This window comes from Cynara cardunculus (assembly GCF_001531365.2).
Source record: "Cynara cardunculus var. scolymus isolate 2C chromosome LG 5, CcrdV1, whole genome shotgun sequence".
Taxonomy (NCBI): domain Eukaryota; kingdom Viridiplantae; phylum Streptophyta; class Magnoliopsida; order Asterales; family Asteraceae; genus Cynara; species Cynara cardunculus.
The window spans coordinates 29,231,509-29,238,208 of NC_037532.1; the positions used below are offsets into that span (position 1 = coordinate 29,231,509).

At 32.8% G+C, this 6,700-nt stretch overlaps 1 non-coding gene across 1 annotated transcript; it reads left to right on the forward strand.

Annotated features, from left to right (window-relative positions):
- The first annotated feature begins 279 nt into the window (after nt 1-279).
- On the forward strand, nt 280-479 carry LOC112513900. The gene has a single exon (XR_003069360.1). It is a non-coding gene; the product is annotated as a U2 spliceosomal RNA (small nuclear RNA).
- The last annotated feature ends 6,221 nt before the right edge of the window (nt 480-6,700 follow it).

Below are 6,700 nucleotides of genomic sequence, written 5' to 3' on the forward strand. Positions count from 1 at the left end.
ATTGTTTGCATAATTGCATCCCGCATAGCATGATAGAGTGAAAGTGGCAAGAGGGAGATTACTACAAAAAAATGACTAACAATGGAACAAACATAGTTTTTTTTTTTTTTTTTTTTTTTGTTTAGATCAAGTATATTATATGTTTTTAGTTTGATATCTAATATATGCGTTTTCAACTTGCTTGGTATTTTATTTTGTATATGAGAATGTCTATTATACTACTTGGTGATGTAGTTATTTATCTGTCGTCTTAGTGTTACTACTATCAAGGTTTGATACACCCTCTAATTACAATTTAAATATTATAAAATGTAGTATTTGTTTTTATCAGTGTAATATCTGATATGTAGGTCATCGACCCCACTTGATATTAAATTTTATTTTTTATGAGGAAAAATTCATTATCTTAGTTTAGAGATGTGGTTTTTCATGCATCGCTTTGAATTTCCACTACTGTTGCTACAACTTACGCATTCCTCTAATCTTCACTTGAAATATTATAGAACGCTTCATTTTCATAATTTCAAATGAGATTTTAATTAAATTTGTTACAAAATGAACAACATGATTTTGTCACCTTATATGAGATTTCAGTTAGAATTGTGACTTCTAACTAAAAACAAACTATAACATTAGTCAAACATCTGTAGAGTAATTTGTAACACCATTCTTGAGTATAGTTAGATAACTTAAATAACATATGGTTCTAAGATTGTTGTCAACTTCTCTTAAAAACTTTTAATGTTAATGAGCAGTTGTCACACACATTTGCCTAATTTTTTTTAAAAGCGGACTTCAAATTTTAAGTCTATAACATTTCTTTTGAAGATGGTATTATCACTACTATGCAACGCGCGGTTGGAACACTAATTGTCATAATTACCTTACTGTGAACAAATAACATATGATTAAGAACTAAGCCGTTCTTAAATGTATTTGGTTCTTTGTCCTTAGCAAGTATTTTATGACCGAATTATTTATGAAATGGTGCACCGTACAGAGGGTCCGTTTAAGCAGATGGCTCGTCGGGGTGTCGGAAGGGGGTTTCCTTGACTTCCTTGAAAGAAAAGAACTACAAAGTTTTTCGGTTTTGTAAAGAAACCATTCAATGACAATTAACTGTTTCTATTTAATTCAGTTTATAATTGTCTCGTTTTATGATACTAAAGGAGCTAATGGAACTCTTTTATTAAACTAAACCATCTCAATACCTTAGGAATTGCACCAAAAACGACTTATGTTTTTATTTATGTTCTCTTTTTACGATCCTGTGAAACAAAACAAACATTTGAATACTAAATAGGTCAAAGGTATAGGTGGTAATTCCGACCCATTTATAAGTAAAAGGTTGATTTTACTTAAGGAAATTAATTAAAATAGGCATTTTGATAGAATGATTTACCTCTTAACCGTTTCTCGTCAAAAATCATTACCTTCATAATTTTTAGGTCCACAAAGCGGCATGATTTTACCTCTTAACCGTTTCTCATCAAAAATCATTACCTCCGTAATTTTTAGGTCTCAGCAATTTTCAAGTCCATAAAGCTAAACAACAAAAAAATGTACATTTTTCATTCAAGTCCACAAAAAATGTTACATTTTTCACCCAGTTTGCAATTTTCAGTAACATCTTTTTGTCATTTAGCTAGATCTGCATGATTTTTATAGACAAAGTGTTGTTTTCGTGATTCTTAGAAAGAACTGACTATGAGGTGAAACCATATAGTCAAAATGACTACTTTAATAATTTTTCCATTTAATTATATTTTATCTCCGATGAATTAAACGGTTAAAATTAAATAGGTTGGCTAAGGGGTCATTTACTAAACACTTACTTGGTAAGTATTTAACGCATAAATTTCCTCATTCGATGAATATGAGAAGGGCCAAGAATCTTACTGGGTAAGAGCAATGAGAAGGATGAAGAGTCTTACCCGATAAGTTAGGATGACGACTCTTACCCAGGTAAGCGCTTACCAAGTAAATTGTTGCATTCGATATGTTTTGATGTACTAAAATCATACGCATCAAAATAGATTATAGTGTTGACTCTTATTGATAAACGCTTATCGGGTAAGCATTTGAGAAAATGAACCCTAAAAGTAAAAATGGGTCCAATGGGTCAAAAGTCTCCGAATCAAATTGCATGCAACTTTTCTCAAATCACTTTTTTTCTTTTTAAATGAAAGCAAAGTCATGGTAATCTCATCTCTGTCTATGAATTGTGCTTTAGAAAAGAATTGATCTGGTGCATCTTGGTGTGTCTCATTAGCATTGACATTCAATTAGGATTGATCAAAAGATGAAAATCTCTTTTTACGCTTCTCACCATAACTGTCTTTCTCACCGAAACCCTATCCTATTACTATAAACATATATAACTTTTGCAGTTATTTTAGTGATTTAGTTGCTCATAAAATTCGATGAAAAAAGGTCAAAAAAACGTTTGTCGTCCTCCCAATCCTATCACCATCGACTCGTACTTAGAACTTACTTGTTATAACCTAGTACCCGAGTGGCTTTATCTGTCCATTTTGCTATATTTAGTTAATAGGTTTAAGGAACAAACAAATAGTAGCAAAAAAGAAAGAAAGTGGTGTCTTCGGGCCAATTGTTGTATTCCCCGGCATCTGTGGGGCTAGTGTTGCCCCATTCTAGCTTATCATAGTTTTTATCTGCATTTTTCAAGCTACTCATCATATTTGCAAACACAACACTATCATGTAAACATTTGATGCTACAACCTACAAACAAACACAAGAAAGAAAAATTGTACATATATATACCTTGTCATAACACTGGAAGGCTCCAATTCATGGGAATTTTCATATTCTGTCTTTCTCTGGGTAAGGGTTGTTTATTTACCTCTTAATAGTTCCATTAAGAGGCAACTTCTGAATCGTTAAGAGGTGAATCTTGTTTGGCAAAAAAAAAAAAGTTTGCCTCTTAATGATTTTAAAACCCTTTGAATGATTTTGTATTATGGATCTCCCTTAACCATTCAGAGCCTTAATTTCATTGTACACAATTACCAAACAATTGTATTTTCATTTTGCACTATATTATGAGAGCCTCTTAATCATTCTGACCACTTAGGGGTTGTTTGTTTACCTCTTAATAGTTCCATTAAGAGGCAACCTCTGAATTGTTAAGAGATGAATCTTGTTTGGCAAAAAAAAAAGTTTGCCTTTTAATGGTTCTAAAACCTTCTGAATGATTTTGTATCTTGGATCTCCTTTAACCATTAAGAGCCCTATTTTCATTATACACAATTACCAAACAATTATATTTCATTTTGCATTATATCATGAGAGCCTCTTAATCATTCCGACCACTTAATCATTCCGCACCAAACCATTCAGCAATTGCCAAACAGCCTCTTAATCATTCTGCACCAAACCATTCAGCAATTGCCAAACAGCCCTTAAGATGAGTGTCGAAGCTCTCCAGCTGAACCCATTCCAACTTGAATTTCCTATATAAACATAGAATCCCCACATGCCAAATTAACATATATATATATATATATATAATAGCCAAAAACCAATCATCACGAACCCTATATATGCTTGTATCCCACATACAACTTAAGTTTAGAATGGAATTCCAGAATAATAAGTACTTGATGCTGCCCAAAAACAAACCAAATAGCTTCTCTACTCCCAATTCCTCTCTCGATTATGTGTAACGAAAAATTCATAACTTATCAACCTCATCACTACAATGTTGCTATTGATCCCTGTTTACCAGCCAATTCAGCATATGATATGACATATTGACATAAGTACTTGGCCTTAGGTTGGCTTCCAATATAGAAAAAGTTCTCTCACAAGAAAATTAAGCAAACAACATATGCCATGATCTCCCATTGACATGTTACCTCCAGTTGTTAATATCGAATGAATTTACAGGCAACAATGTTATACCGGATGGTTTATTTGGTTAATGAGACGGGCATTCAATTTTATGAATCGAAATCAACAAGCATAAAGAGGTTCTATCATAAATGGCCTTGCAATGATCTAATGCTTGTCTAAAGTCTCCAGACTTGTAATTCTGATGTACAAAGGACATGAGCATATCTTCATCAGTTATAACATGCAAGACTGATCTTTAGCTTCTTATCCTAAAAACCACAAATAAAACACTAATCCAACCATCTTCAGGTCATAAGCAAAAGCAATGTAATAGTTTAGACCATAATCTTGACTATTTGTTTTGTAAGAATTTTATCTACTTGGGAAATGATTATTTTCCATATTCAAGTTCCTCCAAGTAGGATAGTATCTATCTCATTAAAGTTTAATTTGATTTGATTCTTAGATTTCCAAGTCTAGTTTAGCCTATAAATAGCCAGGACCCTTCTGTAACCCTGAATGATCACTTTTTGATTAATCAATTTCAGTATTCTTTGATTAATCGAAACTTTCCCAGCTGTAGCAACTCATTGGATGGAATAATATTTTTAACATTGTGGTTATTACTCATTTCCACTTCGATCAAATTATGAAAAGACCAAGGTGTCCCTTCTGAAGTAGTTGGTTCGACAAGGCCAAAAAAGACAAACACAAATAAGGCATATGTTAGAGGTATAATCATTTGGATTGATCCAACAAACACACACACTTTGTTTAAATATCCATTTGATTCGATCTGAAGAATAATACATAAAAGCGAGATATGGCCCGTCTATTGACCCTTCAAAATGGAAAAGAAGTTCAAAGTTAATCCAAGGTATTATTTTATAAATTACAATGGACAACCTAACTTTTACACACAGTGCGTATCAATATGTTGAATACATTTACTTGGGATGATTTAATAATTAGATGATGCCAAAAAAAATGAAAACATATCTGAAAGTGAAAGTTGTTAAGGCCATATTCAAGACTAAGGGGCCGTTTACCTAAACACTTACCCGGTAAGCGTTTATCGGTAAATTTTAACACTATCATTACTTATCGAGTAAGATTTGAGTCCACAAAAATGACATTGTATATAATAATTTACCCAGTAAACGCTAACCATGGTAAGAGTCGTCGTCATCACTTACCGGGTAAGACTTTTGGTCCTTGTCTTCGTCCTTGTCTTCGTTCTTATCGGGTATGATTTTTGGTCCTTGTCATATTCATCCGATAAAGTAATGTGACTTGGTAAAAGCTTACCTAGGTAAGCATTTGGTAAACTGCCCCTAAGTTTGTCTACCCTTGTTTGTATGTAGTTGAGCTTTGGAGATATCCATAAGAAAATATAGTGATAATTAATGCAATGAAATGCCAAAAAAATATAGTGATAAATGCAATGAAATTACTTGGAAGATGGATTGAAGCTTGAAGGAAGATGAATTGAAGTGATGAATTAACAGGTTCGGCCCTGGCCACGTGCAGCCCGTGCGGCCGCACAGGGCATCAAAGCCAAATGGGCATCAAGTTGTCATTTATTACTAGTTTTAGGTATAATAATTTGGAATTGAACAGCCGAGCTTTAACTATAAAAACAAGGGCAAGGCCTAGTAGTGATGAATATTTAATGCACATCGTTGGAAAAAGTTGGAAAGTTGGAAAATTTCTTGTTTGTATAAAGTTGTCTGTATGAATTAATATGTTTATATAAGTTGGAAAAGTTTTTGCTTATGAGAGTTTTTCTGCATATGTAAGGAGCATTTTTTTAGTTGGAAGGGACATGTTTTGAAAAAAAAATCTTGGCTTTCTATATAAAGCTCATAGAAGTTTACTGGATAAGTCATTTTCTATATCATTAAGCCACTACGAAATAATCATGCATAGTTGACCGAATAAGCTGTTAATTTCATTAAACTTATTAAGCTGCTAACAAATAAACCCTTAGTCTTTAGTCGTTAAACCTGTAACTTTTGAATTTTTACTTTTTGCTTACTATGATAGTAATTTAGATGTAATTTACTGTTTTAGTTAAAAACTAATTATAGTGTTCCTTGTCTTTTAGGTCCTATATATTGAAATAAAGTTTCTATTTTGCTAATTTCAATTTGGAAAATGGAAAACTGAAAAAGAAGGAAACACAATCTTAATCCATTATTTATCCTTTTATCGTTTTATATTATGTATTCGGGGTTTTGGTTTTTATGTCCCCCCTATTGAATTTTTTTATTATAATTAATAAAAATCAACATAGGGATGAGATACTTAGTTTGAATAGGTTCTAAACTCTTTAAAAAAATAGACTTAGGGGCATTTTTTATTATTTTCGCATGGGGCATTAAAAATCTTAGGACCGGCCCTGTGAATTAAGATGGATTATATTCGAGAACCTACAAAACGATTCGAGAACACAGTGAGTGGGTCAGGTTTCGAGATGGATTAGTGTAAACAGAACCCTAAACTTGAGAACACATTCGAGAACACAAAACGATTTATGTAAATAGAACCCTAAACTTGACAAATGACAGATGGATTGAAGTAGTTACCTGGAAGATGGATTGAACGATGGAAGCACTCGATTGAAGGTTGAAGAAGATGACGATGGAAGCACTGGATTGATTCGAGTAGAGGAACGATGGATTAATATATTGATTCGAGTAGAGGCGCGATGAATCGTCATCTTGGAAGCTTGAATTATCGTCCTGGGGAGCTCAATTTAAGGAGGGAAAGCTTAAAAGTAGGGGAGGCTAATGGCACCCCTATGTTAGGTTTAATTATGATTGTTTTTTTTTTTTTTTTTT